The 16,286-nt window shown below is 41.5% G+C and overlaps 1 long non-coding RNA gene across 1 annotated transcript; it reads right to left on the minus strand.

Annotated features, from left to right (window-relative positions):
- Positions 1 to 130: 130 nt before the first annotated feature.
- LOC127850351 (uncharacterized) lies at positions 131 to 15,541 on the minus strand. The gene is made up of 3 exons (XR_008035230.1): positions 15,450 to 15,541; positions 1,107 to 1,204; positions 131 to 728 (listed from the first exon to the last, which is right to left on the minus strand). It is a non-coding gene; the product is annotated as an uncharacterized LOC127850351 (long non-coding RNA).
- Between the last annotated feature and the right edge of the window lie 745 nt (positions 15,542 to 16,286).

Below are 16,286 nucleotides of genomic sequence, written 5' to 3' on the forward strand. Positions count from 1 at the left end.
TAAGGACGCCAGTCCGGTGTTACGGGGCTAACGTAGTAACAAAGTAATACAAAACAATCAACGTCTCAAGTCATTTGTTTCACAAAGTCATGTCGAGCCTCGTGGTTCCGGTGTTATTTATTTATTAGCGAATAGGTCTTTAAAACTACTAAATTAGTGCATCGGTATATGTTAGTTAGGGGGTACCTAGTTATAGTGTAAATAGCAGACATGTAACATGAATACACAATTAGAGGTAGTTAGTGAACGAGAACAAAACTTATCCGGAACAAATATAACTAAAGATCGATGACACGAAACAATTAAGTGTCATTATTACACAAAGAAATCGCCTTCAACCCTTCATTTGCGTCCTCATTCCGCAGTCAGAAAAAAATGATATTAGAGGGTGAGGCATCGTCTTTTTTTTCGACGAAAAATGCCAAATGTTTCCTTATCATTTTCTTAAAACATGTTCGAGATTCTCAACAAAACAGTCGATATGCGACATGAAAGTTAAAACATCAACATTAAATTGCTAATGGTAATTCGTGTCGCCGCATTAGGCATGTTGTAGACGGATATGTTTTTACCTGCTCACCACTTTTTAGTAAATGAGGCTATTGGTCACGCAAGTGTATGTTAGAAGCGATATAAAATATCGATAGATTTTCGGCTCATGGTTTACATCCTCCCCGACACAGCTAGGATGGAACCATCCTTGACAGTCACTGCACTGCCAATAAAGCCTAAAAATGAAATAAATTGTTTAAACCAAATACCCAGATCTTGGGGATTCCACACTGTACCATACGTACTAGTCAATCATACCTGTACCCAGATGTTGTCACGTAATGGATATTGTAATTAAGTAATAATTTTAAATTACGTATACATTAAATGCGTCAAAATCGTAGTACATCAAACCAGTGCAGGATTCACGATTTTATTTGCGCTGAACTCAAATCAAATAGTCAAAAATATGATACGAGCGTAGTGAATTTACTTATAACGTGTTTGAGTTAAACACAATCAGATTGAAATATAAAGTATTAAATATTACTATTAGGACTGAATGAATCTGTTAAGGCACATGGTTAGACATAAAACAACTACTTAAAGTTTACCTTCTGTCGTCTGGCTTTTTGCAAACACAATACATCCTTTGCGCGCCTTGTTTTTTTGTCCGTTTGAGGTCTGTGTAAATAAACGAAGAACGTTGGTTCTGAAAGAAGAAATAAAATACCATAGCATTACAATTTGGAGGTAATAAAGGCAATATGGCAGGACACCGTTTGTACTATTATACATAATCATGCATATACAAGCATTTAAAGACACATACTTTTACAAACTGTTAAGCAAACAAGCTCTACAATTACTAAAATATATAAATACAGATGGGATGTCGCAATTCAATTGTTTGTTATAGCGTACGAAAAAAGCGAATATAACATAATTATGTGATGAAAGAAAGGAAACATGTACACGTGACATTTTAAGAAAATATATATACCATTTATGAATTTATTTAATAATTGTTTAAAACAATATTATGTGAATAGGTAGTGTTATCACATAAGCATTTTTTTCGAAACTCAAATGAATAAAATACACAGACTCCTATAATACCATAAATGCAATAAAAAAAAGAACATACTATCTAAAATTGTGAATTACAAACCTTTCGTTTTAACCTTTTGTTTTGAACAACTTTCTCTTCCACGATTGTACAAGGCAGTGATGCTAAACAATAATTAATATATTATAAGATATGGCGTATAGTTCTGAATTCTTCTGAGTTCTTTAACAACTGAACAAGTGAAAATATACAGCTGTATCTATCACTTATATAACACTTAGCCCAATACACTCTTTTAGAATAGGTAAGCGTATTGTGCTGCTGACTGTAAACATATGTATTACATGTACCTGTAAAACATTTAACGACGACACGAAAAACAAGTTGTTTTGTCGGATTTATCACGAGTGGTTTGTAATAAGAAAAATGACATGTAGATTTATAACAGAGATACGAGTGCGGGAATTCATTTAATAGTGTATCTAATAGCGATATTACTTTACGTGGTAACGTTAATTAGTTATCTTAAAGTGCGATGGCGTTTGTTAAATCTTACTTATTACAACGTGTGTGAAGTTAGCCTATTTAGCCTATTTAGCCTATTTAGTACATAGGTTAAAACAAACATCCTATTTAGCCTATTTAGCCAATTTAACAGCGTCTTCAGCCTTTTTAGCCTATTTTAGCCTATTTAGCCTATTTAGTAAATAGTTGAAACATACATCCTATTTAACCTCTTTTACAGCATTTTCAGCCTATTTAGCCTATTTAGTACATTAGTTGAAACATACATCCTATTTAGCCTATTTAGTCAATGTAACAGCCTCTTCAGCCTTTTTAGCCTATTTAGTAAAAAGGTTGAAACATATATCCTAATTAGCCAATTTAGCCTATTTAACAGCATTTTCAGCCTATTTAGCCTATTTAGTACATTAGTTGAAACATACATCCTATTTAGCCTATTTATCCCCTGGTAGCGACGTAGTGCACGCTGACAAGCCGTCGACGGCTTATCGGGCTGAACTAGTTTCGGCCGGGACTTTTAATTAGGGTCGGCCCCGTGCATGCAGCCTATTTAGCTATTTCTTGTATGCGTCATTTCCCAGTAAACGGGCATGCCCCTTTAAGGGCCCCTTTCGGACGAACAAGACTTATCCCCCGGAAGCGACCTAGTGCACGCTGACCAGCCGTCGACTGCATATCGGGCTGAAATAGATTCGACCGGGACTTTTAATTAGGATCGGAGTCAGGTGCAGCCTTTTTAGCGTATTACGCGACATTTTGCCTGTGAGTGGGCATGCCCCTTTAAGGGCCCATTTCGGACGAACAAGAGTTATCCCCCGGATGCGACCTAGTGCACGCTGACCAGCCGTCGACTGCCTACCGGACTGAACTAGTTTCGGCCTGGATTTTTAATTAGGATCGGAGTCAGGTGCAGCCTATTTAGCGTATTACACGACATTTTGCTTGTGAGTGGGCATGCCCCTTTAAGGGCTCCTTTCGGACGAACAAGAGCTATCCCCCGGAAGCGACCTAGTGCACGCTGACCAGCCGTCGACTGCCTATCTGGCTGAACTAGTTTCGACCGGGACTTTAATTAGGATCGGAGTCAGGTGCAGCCTATTCAGCGTATAATGCGACATTTTGCCTGTGAGTGGGCATTCCACTTAAGGACCCCTTTCGGACGAACAAGAGTTATCGCCCGGAAGCGACCTAGTGCACGCTGACCAGCCGTCGACTGCCTATCGGGCTGAACTAGTTTCGGCCGGGACTTTTAATTAGAATCGGAGTCAGGTGCAGCCTATTTAGCGTATTACGTGGCATTTTGCCTGTGAGTGGGCATGCCCCTTTAAGGGCCCCTTTCGGACGAACAAGAGGTATCCCCCGGAAGCGACCTAGTGTATGCTGACCAGCCTTCGACTGCCTATCGGGCTGAACTAGTTTCGGCCGGGACTTTTAATTAGGATCGGAGTCAGGTGCAGCCTATTAGCGTATTACGCGACATTTTGCCTGTGAGTGGGCATGCCCCTTTAAGGCCCCTTTCGGACGAACAAGAGTTATCCCCCGGAAGCGACCTAGTGCACGCTGACCAGCCGTCGACTGCCTATCGGGCTGAACTAGTTTCGGCCTGGACTTTTAATTAGGATCGGAGTCAGGTGCAGCCTATTTAGCGTATTACGCGACATTTTGCCTGTGAGTGGGCATGCCCCTTTAAGGGCACCTTTCGGACGAACAAGAGTTATCCCCCGGAAGCGACCTAGTGCACGCTGACCAGCCGTCGACTGCATATCGGGCTGAACTAGTTTCGGCCGGGACTTTTAATTAGGATCGGAGTCAGGTGCAGCCTATTTAGCGTATTACGCGACATTTTGCCTGTGAGTGGGCATGCCCCTGTAAGGGTCCCTTTCGGACGAACAAGAGTTATCCCCCGGAAGCAACCTAGTGCACGCTGACCAGCCGTCGACTGCCTATCGGGCTGAAACGTGTGTGAAGTAAGCCTATTTAGCCTATTTATCAAGTTTAGTTCATAGGTTAAAACTTTCATCCTATTTAGCCTATTTAACACCCTTATCAGCCTATTTGGACTAATTAACAAGCTAAGTACATACGCTGACACATGCACCCTATTTAGCCTATTTAGCAAGGTTAGTACATATGTTATAACATACATCGTATTAAGCCTATTTAGCCTATTTAGCACCCTGTTCAGCCTATTTAGCCTATTTAACAAGTTAAGTACATAGGTTGACACATGATTCCTATTTAGCCTATTTAGCACCCTCTTCAGTATATTTAGCAAGTTTAGTACATGGTTTGAAACATGCATCGTATTTAGCTTATTTAGGACCCTTTTCAGCCTATTTAGCCTAGTTAACAAGTTTAGTACATGTACATAGGTTGACACATGCATCCTATTTAGCCCAATTAGTACCCTAGTTAAGTAAATAGGTTGACACATGCATCCTATTTAGCATATTTAGCCAATTTAGCACCCTATTTAGCCAATTTAGCCTATTTAGCAAGTTTAGTACATAGGTTTAAACATACATTCTATTTAGCATATTTAGTTTAGTAAGCACCTTTTTCAGCATATATAGCCTATTGTACAAGTTAAGTAAATAGGTTGACACAGGTATCATATTTAGCCTATTGGTCCTATTTAACACCATCTCCAGCCTATTTAGCCTATTTAGCAAGTTTAGAACATGGGTTGAACCATGCATCCTATTTAGCCTACATAGCCTATTTAACACCCTTTTCAGCCTATTTAGCCTATTTAACAAGTTAAGTACATAGGATGACACATGCATCCTATTTAGCCCATTTAGCACCCTTTTCTGCCTATTTAGCATATTTAACAAGTTTAGTACATAGGTTGATACATGCATCCTATTTTAGCCTATCTAGCGTATTTAGCACCCTTTTCAGCCTATTTAGCCTATTTAAAAAGTTTAGAACATAGATTTACATATGCATCCTTTTTAGGCTTTTTAGCATATTTAGCAGCCTTTTCTACCTATTTAGCCCTTTTACAAGTCTATTACAGGTTTATGACATGCATCCTATTTAGCCTGTTTAGCCTATTTACCACCATTTTCTGCCTATATAGCCTTTTTAACAAAACTAGTACATAGCTTGACACAGGCATCCTATTTAGCCTATTTAGTACCCTTTCCAGCCTATATAGCCTATTTAGCAAGTTAGGTGCAAAAACAGGTTGACACATGCACCATATTGAGCCTATTTGGCATCCTGTTCAGCCTATTTAGCCTATTTAACAAGTTAGGTACATACCGGTAGGTTGGAACATGCATCCTATTTAGCCTATTTAGTGCCCTTTTTAGCATATTTAGCCTATTTAGCAAGTTAAGAACAAAGGTTGACACATGCATCATAATGAGCCTATTTAGCTTATTTGGCACAATATTCAGCCTATTTAGCCTATTTAACAAGTTTAGTACATAGGTTGGAACATGAATCCTATTTAGCCTTTTTAGCCTATTTAACACCATTTTCAGCCTATTTGCCTATTTAACAAGTCTAGTACATAGGTTGAAACATGCATCCTATTTAGTCTATATAGCCAATTTAGAGGCGTTTTCAGCCTATTTAGCCTATTTAACAGGTTCAGTACATAGGTTGAAAAAAACATCATACTAAGCATATTTAGTATATTAAGCAGCCTTTTCAGCCTATTTAGCCTATTTAGCAAGTTTGGTACATATGCTGAAAAATACGTTCTTATTAGCATATTTAGCAGAATGTTCCTCCTATAAAGCCAATATTGCAAGTTAAGAACATGTATTTAAACATACATCCTTTTTAGCCTTTTAAGCCTATGAAGCAGCCTTTCCTTCTAATTTAGTCTATTTAACAATTATATGAAATAGGTTATACCCCGGATCCGACCTAGTGCACGCTGAACTCCCGACGGCTGAAAGTCGGTCTGATCTAGTTTCGGCTGTTATCCCCCGGAAGCGACCTAGTGCAAGCTTTACTCTCGATGGCTGCCTGTCGGGCTGATCTCGTTTTGGCCCGGGTTTTTAATTAGGGTCGGCGTCACCTACAGCCTATTATTATGCTCTATTTACATGGCGAGTGGGTATGCACATTTTTGGGCCCTTTCGGACAAACAGGAGTTATCCCCCGGAAGCGACCTTGTGCACACTGAACTCCCGTTAGCCGCCTGTCGGGCTGATCTAGTTTCGGCCCTGTGTTTTAGTTAGGATCGAAGTCACCTTAAGCCAAAAAAGCGCATTATGAACTATTTACATGGCGAGTGGGTAGGTACCTTTAAGGGTCGCATTCAGACAAATAAGAGTTATCACCGCAAGCGACCTAGTGCAAGCTGAACTCCCGTCGGCTGCATGTCGGGCTGATCTAGTTTCGGCCCTTGATTTTAATTAGGGTCGGCGTCACCTACAGCCTATTTTGCGTATAATGCATTATTTACATGGCAAGTGGGTATGCACCTTTAAGGGCCCCTTTCGGACAAACAAGAGTTTTCCCCCGGAAGCGACATAGTGCACGTTGAACTCCCGTCGGCTACCTGTCGGACTGATCTAGCTTCGGCCCGGGGTTTTAATTACGGTCGGCGTCACCTACAGCCTATTTATTATGCACTATTTACATGGCGAGTGTGTATGCATTTTTTAGGGCCCCTTTCGGAAAAAAAAAGAGTTATTCCCCGGAAGCGACCTATTGCACGCTGAACTCCTGTCGGCTTTCTGTCGGGCTGATCTAGTTTCGACCCGGGGTTTTAATTAGGGTCGGCGCCATCTCCAGCCTATTAAGCGTATGTATTATGCTCTATTTACATGGCGAGCGTGTATGCATCTTTTAGGGCCCCTTTCGTTCAAATAAGATTTATAACCAGTGCACGCTGAACTCCCGTTGGCTTTCTGTCGGGCTGATCTAGTTTCGGCCCGGTGTTTAAATTAGGCGTCACCTGCGGCCAGTTAAATGTATGTATTATGCTCCAGTTACTTAGCAAGTGGGTATATACCTATAATGGTTCCTTTTGGACAAACAAGAGTTATCCCCCGGAAGCGACCTTTTGCGTTGAACTCCCGTCGGCTGTCTATGGGGCTGATCTAGTTGCGGCCCGAGGTTTAAGTTAGGGTTTGCGTCACCTTCAGCCTATTTAGTGAATTAGGCGCTATTTACATGGTGAGTGGGTATGCACCTATAATAGCCCCGTTCGGACAAATAATAGTTATTCCCCAAAAGCGACCTAGTGCTCGCTAAACTCCCGTCGGCTGCCTGTCGGGCTGATCTAGTTTCGGCCCGGGATTTTAATTAGGGACGGCCTCATCTACAGCCTTTTAGCGTATTTGTTATGCTCTTATTACATGGCGAGTGGGTATGTACCTTTAAGGGCCCCTTTCGTACAAAAAAGACTTATTCCCCTGAAGCGACCTAGTGTAAGCTAAACTTCGATCGGCTGCCTGTTTAGCTGACCTTGTTTTTGCCCGTGGTCTTAATAGGGTCGGCGTCACAAACTGCATATTTAGCGTATTATGCGCTACTTTCATGACGAGTTGTCATGAACGTTTAAGGGCCTTTTTTCGGACAAACATGAGTTATACCCCGGAAGTGACCTAGTGCATGCTGAACTCACGTCGACTGCCTGTCGGGCTGATCCAGTTTTTAACCTGGGTTTTATAAGGGTCGGCGTCACATACAGGCTTTTTAGCCTATAAGACGTAATTAGCATGGCGAGTGGGTATGCACCTTTACGGGCCGCTTTCGGACAAACAAGAGTAATCTCCTGGAGGCGACCTAGTGCCCGCTAAACTCCCGTCGGCTTCTTGTCGGGCTGATCCAGTTTCGGCCCGGGGTTTTAATAAGGGTTGGAATCGTATAAAACCTACAGCGTATACAACGTCGTATTTAGCGCATGAGGCGCTATTTAATTGGCGAGTTGGTGTGCACCTTTAAGGGCTGCTTTCGGACAAACAAGAGTTATCCCACCGGAAACTACCTAGTGCACGCTGAACTCACTTCGGCTACATGTCGGGCTGATCTATTTTCGGCCCGGGTTTTAATTAAGGTCGGCGTCACAATCAGCCTAGTTTGCGGGTTAGGCGCTTTGTACATGGCGAGTGTGTATAAGAACCGATTTCGGACAAACAAGAGTTATCCCTGGAAAGCGACATAGTGCACGCTGAACTGGCGTCGGCTGCCTGTCGGGCTAACCTAGTTTTGACCCGGGGGTTTAAATAGGGTCGGCGACACATACAGCCTATTTAGCGTATAAGGAGTTTTTGAGATGGCGAGCGAATATGAACCTTTAAGGACCGCTTTCGGACAAAAAAAGAGTTATTCACCGGAAACGACCTATTGTACGCTGAACTCTCGACGGCTGCATGTCGGGCCAATGTAGTTGCGGCCGGGGGTTTAATTAGGTCCGGCGTCACCTACAGCCTATTAAGCCTATTATGCGCTATTTACATCGCGAGTGGGTATACAGCTTTAAGGTCAGTGTTCGGACAAACAAGTTATCCCCCGGAAGCGACATAATGCACGCTGAACTTATGTCGGCTGCCTGTCGATATGACCTAGTTTCGATCCGAGGTTTTAATTATGGTGTGCGTCACATACAGTCTATTTAGCGTACTAGTCGCTATTTACATTACGAGGTTTAGGGCCGCTTTCGGGCTTAAAAGAGTTATCACCCGGAAGCGACATTGTGCACGCTGAACTCCCGTCGGCTGCCTGTCGGGTTGATCTGATTTGTGCTCTATTTACATCTCGAATGGGTATGCACTTTTAAGGGGCGCTTTCGGACAAACAAGAGTTATCCCGAGGAAGCGACCTAGTGCACACTGAAATCCCTACGGCTGCCTTCCGGGCTGATCTAGTTTCGGCCCGGGGTTTTAATTATGGTCCGCGTTACCTACAGCCTGTTTAGCGTATAATGCGCTATTTACATTGCGAGTTTGTATGCACCTTAAAGGGCCGCTTTAGGACTAACAAGATTTTATTTTATCTCAAAGGACTAGCAATCATGATACATCAACTATCTCTTGAATCCACCGTGAGATTTAAGCAATAAATCGTCTGCTGATCCAGAGTACGGGACTAGTTAACATAATAACATTTTGACAATAGTCCGAACGCGTGTCACACATTTGAATGGAATGAAAAAAACAGTGTAAATAAAGAAGAGGATAAAAAAACTATCGCAAATAAGTAACAGATAAATGTGGTCATGATTATTCTTATTAATCATGACAACACCTTATTGATGTTAAACTTTTAAAAATTTAATTGACTTTTATCATTTTAATTGGTGCCACTTGTGGTATTTGGTTACCTACGTTACGGGTAACTTACTGATGCTCGATTGGTTATTGTCGGCTCGGGTACTACTTAAATGTACCCCGGGTACTCTTAAATAAACTTAAATGTATCTCTGGTACGAAAAATATACTGAAAGAAACCCGGAATTTTTTACGCGAAATTGGCCGTTTTCGGCGAATTATTTTAAATTTAGTATGTTTATATTTATGTCAATATTCTGTAAAATTGCCGCTATATTATCGCAACCCTCACTTAAAAAAGCATGATGAAGCAGGCTATGTTCAAAGAGAATTTTGTTATGTTTTCCGTAGCGCGTTTTACGTCATCGGATTTTGGGCGGGAATAAAACTCGGTTAAAGTCTAAATTGGCTGGGTACGCGTAAGTATATTTTCTGTACCCGGAGTACATTAAGGTTTAAATGATTTGTTGCGTGATATCTTGTTAATAAGTTTTTTATTTTTTTATTTGAGGCATGCACCGTGTTTGGATTGTGTGCTGTATGTATAATACCTTTACGGATTGAATCTTGAGTATTGCAAGCAATTAAAAACAATGAAAAGCAACGGAGATGAAAGATTAGATCGCATACAAAGCGGATAAATATGACACGTTTGTTCAGGGTTATGAATGCAAAAGACATAATTCAATACCGTTTTAATTATTCGTAATTCTAAAGACTTCGTGCAATCATGATAAACGTTTTGGTCTTTATTTGAAGAGGCGATGAATCTCAAAATAGTTTTTTTGCAAGTCTATTGCAGTCGTAAATTAATTATATATGCAGAACGTTTGTCAATAAGAACGATTAAAAGCTTTATTTGGTTCTGAAAGTAATTCCACTTGTAGTCTTCTTCATTCAGTGTCAATATTGAGTGGTTGCTAAAAAGCACATAATAGGTCCAATAGAAATAATTTGGTACATTTGATCATTAAATTTAAATGAAATGAAACACTCGTCGCTTTTTAAACAACTTTAACACAAAATTGCAAAACAATATCTGTTAATACAGTACTCGAGCACATGCCGTGTATGACAGTAATTTGGAGAGAACGCCATATATATTAGTTATTCTTAGCTCTCGCTTTATACTCTTGCTTTTGTGCTTTGTTACAATGTTTGGAAATATGTTCAATGTTTTTTTTGCCATAGAAGACATATTAAAACCGGGTTTCTCCCTTACTGAATTAAACTGGTTTAAGTAAAACTAGTAACCCCTAGACCCGAGGGCTTTTTAATTTAACATAAACTGATAAACTTAAACCGCAATGCACATGACTTACACATTTAGTATATAGAAAATAAAAAAAATCTACCGAACTATTTAACATTATGCCCCTGATGTCAAAACTTGATAACCCTTTGTTCTGTCCTGTAAATTACCAATACAAATGAATACAAAATCTGCAATATTCAGATAAAGTAATCCAAACATGTCACATAATTATAAAATGTTGGGTATGTATAACTGAAATTGAAAGGATTGTAAATCTTCGTATATTGAAAGGCTCCGAAGACGGGAGTTAAGCTTGCACTAGGTCGCTTCTGGGGGATAACTCTTGTTTGTCCGAAAATGGCCCTCAAAGGTGCATACCAACTTGCCATGTAAATAAAGCCTCATTCGCTAAATAGGCTGTAGATGACGCAGACCCTAATTAAAACACCGGGCCGAAACTACATCAGCCCGACAGGAAGCCAACGGGAGTTCAGCTTGCGCTAGGTCGCTTCCGAGGGATAACTCTTGTTTGTCCAAAAAGGACCCTTTAAGGTGCATACACACTCGCCATGTAAATGAAGCCTAATATATACGCTTGAAAGGCTGTAGGTGACGCCGACCCTAATTAAAACCCAGGGCCGAAACTAGATCAGCCCGACAGGCAGCCAACGGGAGTTCAGCGTGCACTAGGTCTCTTCCGGAGGATAACTCTTGTTCGTCCGAAAGGGGCCCTTAAAGGGGCATACCCGCTCACTGGGAAATGACGCATACGAGATGAAGGCTAAATAGGCTGCATGCACGGGGCCGATCCTAATTAAAAGTCCCGGCCGAAACTAGTTCAGCCCGATGGGCAGTCGACGGCTGGTCAGCGTGCACTAGGTCTCTTCCGGGGGATAACTCTTGTTCGTCCGAAATGGGCCCTTACAGGGGCATACCCACTCACAGGCAAAAATGTCGCGTAATTCGCTAAATAGGTTGCACCTGGCTCCGATCCTAATTAAAAGTCCCGGCCGAAACTAGGTCAGCCCGACAGGCAGTCGACGGCTGGTCAGGGTGCACTAGGTCTCTTCCGGGGTATAACTCTTGTTCGACCGAAAGGGGCCCTTAAAAAGGCATACCCACGCACAGGCAAAAATGGCGCGTAATAAGCTAAATAGGTTACACCTTGCTCCGATCCTAATTTAAGCTCCCGGCCGAAACTAGGTCAGCCCGACAGGCAGTCGACGGCTGGTCAGCGTGCACTAACTCTCTTTCGGGAGATAACTCTTGTTCGTCCGAAAGGGGCCCTTAAAGGGGCATACCCGCTCACTGGGAAATAACGCATGCGAGAAATAGGCTAAATAGGCTGCATGCACGGGGCCGACCGTAAATAAAACTCCCGGCCGAAACTAGTTCAGCCCGATAGGCAGTCGACGGCTGGTCAGCGTGCACTAGGTCTCTTCCGGGGGATAACTCTTGTTTGTCCGAAAGGGGCCCTTAAAGGGGCATACCCACTCACAGGCAAAAATGTCGCGTAATAGGCTAAATAGGTTGCACCTGGCTCCGATCCTATTTAAAACTCCCGGCCGAAACTAGGTAAGCCCGACAGGCAATCGACGGCTGGTCAGCGTGCACTAGGTCTCTTCCGAGGGATAACTCTTGTTCGCCCGAAAGGGGCCCTTAAAGGGGCATACCCGCTCACTGGGAAATGACGCATACGAGAAATAGGCTAAATAGGCTGCATGCACGGGGCCGACCGTAAATAAAACTCCCGGCCGAAACTAGTTCAGCCCAATAGGCAGTCGACGGCTGGTCAGCGTGCACTAGGTCTCTTCCGGGGGATAACTCTTGTTCGTCCGAAAGGTGCCCTTAAAGGGGCATACCCACTCACATGCAAAAATGCCGCGTAATAATCTAAATAGGTTGCACCTGGCTCCGATCCTAATTAAAACTCCCGGCCGAAACTAGGTCAGCCCGACAGGCAGTCGACGGCTGGTCAGCGTGCACTAGGTCTCTTTCGGGAGATAACTTTTGTTCGTCCGAAAGGGGCCCTTAAAGGGGCATACCCGCTAACTGGGAAATGACGCATACGAGAAATAGGCTAAATAGGCTGCATGCACGGGGCCGACCGTAATTAAAACTCCCGGCCGAAACTAGTTCAGCCCGATGGGCAGTCGACGGCTGTTCAGCGTGCACTAGGTCTCTTCCGGGGGATAACTCTTGTCCGTCCGAAAGGGGGCCTTAAAGGGACATACCCGCTCACTGGGAAATGACGCATACGAGAAATAGGCTAAATAGGCTGCATGCACGGGGCCGACCGTAATTAAAACTCCCGGCCGAAACTAGTTCAGCCCGATAGACAGTCGACGGCTGGTCAGCGTGCACTAGGTCTAATCCGGGGGATAACTCTTGTTCGTCCGAAAGTGGCCCTTAAATCGCATACCCATTCACAGGCAAAAATGTCGCGTAATTGGCTAAATAGGTTGCACCTGGCTCCGATCCTAATTAAAACTCCCGGCCGAAACTAGGTCAGCCCGACAGGCAGTCGACGGCTGGTCAGCGTGCACTAGGTCTCTTCCGGGGGATAACTCTTGTTCGTCCGAAAGGGGCCCTTAAAGGGGCATACCCGCTCACTGGAAAATGACGTATACGAGAAATAGGCTAAATAGGCTGCATGCACGGGCCGACCGTAAATAAAACTCCCGGCCGAAACTAGTTCAGCCCGATAGGCAGTCGACGGCTGGTCCGCGTGCACTAGGTCTCTTCCGGGGGATAACTCTTGTTCGTCCGAAAGGGGCCCTTAAAGGGGCATACCCACTCACAGGCAAAAATGTCGCGTAATAGGCTCAATAGGTTGCACCTGGCTCCGATCCTAATTAAAACCCCCGGCCGAAACTAGGTCAGCCCGATAGGCAGTCGACGGCTGGTCAGCGTGCACTAGGTTTCTTCTGGGGGATAACTCTTGTTCGTCCGAAAGGGGCCCTTAAAGGGGCATACCCGCTCACAGGCAAAAATGGCGCGTAATAGGCTAAATAGGTTGCACCTGGCTCCGATCCTAATTAAAACTCCCGGCCGAAACTAGGTCATCCCGACAGGCAGTCGACGGCTGGACAGCGTGCACTAGGTCTCTTCAGGGGGATAACTCTTGTTCGTTGTATGTTTCAACCTATGTATTAAATAGGCTAAATAGGCTAAATAGGCTGAAAATGCTGTTAAATAGGCTAAATAGGCAAATTAGGATGTACCGTATGTTTCAACATTTGTACTAAACTTTCTAAATAGGCTGAAAAGGCTGTTAAATAGGATAAATAGGCTAAATACGATGTATGTTTCAAGCTATGGCTAAATAGGCTGAAAAGGCTGTTAAATAGGCTAAACAGGCTAAATACGATGTATGTTTCAACCTATGTTCTAAACTTTCTAAATAGGCTGAAAAGGCTGTTAAATATGCTAAATAGGCTGATTAGGATGTATGTTTCAACCTATATACTAAATAGGCTAAAAAGGCTGTTAAATAGGCTAAATCGGCTAAATAGGATGCATGTTTCAACCTATGTACTAAATAGGCTAAATAGGCTTAATGGGCTGAAAATGCTGTTAACTATGTACTTAATAGGCTAAATAGGCTGAAAATGCTGTTAAATAGGCTAAATAGGATGTATGTTTCAACCTATGTACTAAATAGGCTAAATAGGCTGGAAAGGCTGTTAAATAGGCTAAATAGGCTAAATAGGATGTATTTTTCAACCTATATACTAAAAAGGCTAAATAGGCTTAATAGGCTGAAAATGCTGTTAACTATGTACTAAATAGGCTAAATAGGCTGAAAATGCTGTTAAATAGGCGCAATAGGCTAAATAGGATGTATGTTTCAACTTATGTACTAAATAGGCTGAAAAGGCTGTTAAATAGGCTAAATAGGATGTATGTTTCAACCTATATAGTAAATAGGCTAAATAGGCTAAATAGGCTGAAAATGCTGTTAAATAGGCTTAATAGGCTAAATAGGCAGATAGGATGTATGTTTCAACCTATGTACTTAATAGGCTTAATAGGCTAAATAGGCTGAAAATGCTGTTAAATAGGCTAAATAGGATGTATGTTTCAACCTATATACTAAATAGGCTAAATAGGCTGAAAATGCAGTTAAATAGGCTAAATAGGCTAAATAGTCAAAATAGGATGTATGTTTCAACCTATATACTAAATAGGCTAAATAGGCTGTTAAAAAGGCTAAATCGGCTAAATAGGATGCATGTTTCAACCTATTTACTAAATAGGCTTAATAGGCTAAATAGGCTGAAAATGCTGTTAACTATGTACTTAATCGGCTAAATAGGCTGAAAATGCTGTTAAATAGGCTAAATAGGCTAAATTGGATGTATGTTTCAACCTATGGACTTAATATCCTAAATAGGCTAAATAGGCTGAAAAGGCTGTTAAATAGGCTTAATAAGCTAAATAGGATGTATGTTTCAACCTATATACTAAATAGGCTTTATAGGCTAAATAGGCTGAAAATGCTGTTAAATATGCTAAATAGGCTAAATAGGCAAAATAGGATGTATGTTTCAACCTATGTACGAAAAAGGCTAAATAGACTAAATAGGCTAAATAGGCTAAATAGTCTAACTTCACACACGTCTTATTACATGCTTATAAACGGAACAACATGTGTAATTTGATTTGAATTAACGCATGCTGATATCATATATCAAAATTTCACTCAGTCTAAGTATTTTCATGCCTACAACGTAATTTCAACAACACAAATTTACGTCTAGCTGTACAGTTTGTTGAACGAAAAATATAAACATAATAATAAGCCAGTGATTGATACATCGTTTTGTGCTGTCAACTTGCAATTCAATTTGAATAAGTGACAAACCTGTAGCATTCTCTGTTATCACTACGTCTGTGTCAACAACCTGCTTCAGGTCCTCAAGGGTCTGTGTAAGAGTATTATTTTTTATTTAAGCAATCCCACAAATTCACGAGAAAAAGATGGGCGTTGTTAATTTACATGGTCATATTTATTGGGCACAAGACCGTGCTGATATTTCCGATTTTGGAAGTACGCTTTTATAAATAAACATACATACGTTTAGCAAAAAAGGCGTGTTTCAATTATAAAAAGAAACCATGATTGAAGAAAGGTAAAAATGTTCACTGTAAAATATAATTACTTGATAACAAAATCAACCTTGAAAACAACATTGTGCTAAGTATTACAATTACCTTCACTTTATCAACCCCTTTGTATGCTTTGGATTATCTCCCCTGTCTTTCCTTGTATTAGTCTAAAATAAAACAAAACAAGCATTACGACGGTAGAAATACAGTATTGGAGGTACTAATGTTGATTTTCTTAAGTTTCAAAACCGGATGGTAGCTGTAAATGGTTTAAATACTAATGAATATTTTTCATTTCAAATATTTTTTTAGTGTTAATTATGATGTTCAAATGTGTATCTAGCTGTAAACGTACCCAAAATCCAATCCTGCACAACATGCACGAAAACTGCTTCCCGCCGTTTAGGATGGCCAGATCATCTGCTATGCAGAAGGGTTTAAAATGGAAACCCCTTCCACAAGTATGACACTGCAACTGGAAGCGACATTAAACTTTTTGTTTAATCATACCTCTTGCAAAAATATCGCTTTTGAATCAATAAATTATGCCGTTAAAAAAAACATATCTACATTTTATCACATACCATAGTTA

Source organism: Dreissena polymorpha, chromosome 11, assembly GCF_020536995.1.
Source record: "Dreissena polymorpha isolate Duluth1 chromosome 11, UMN_Dpol_1.0, whole genome shotgun sequence".
NCBI classification, from domain to species: domain Eukaryota; kingdom Metazoa; phylum Mollusca; class Bivalvia; order Myida; family Dreissenidae; genus Dreissena; species Dreissena polymorpha.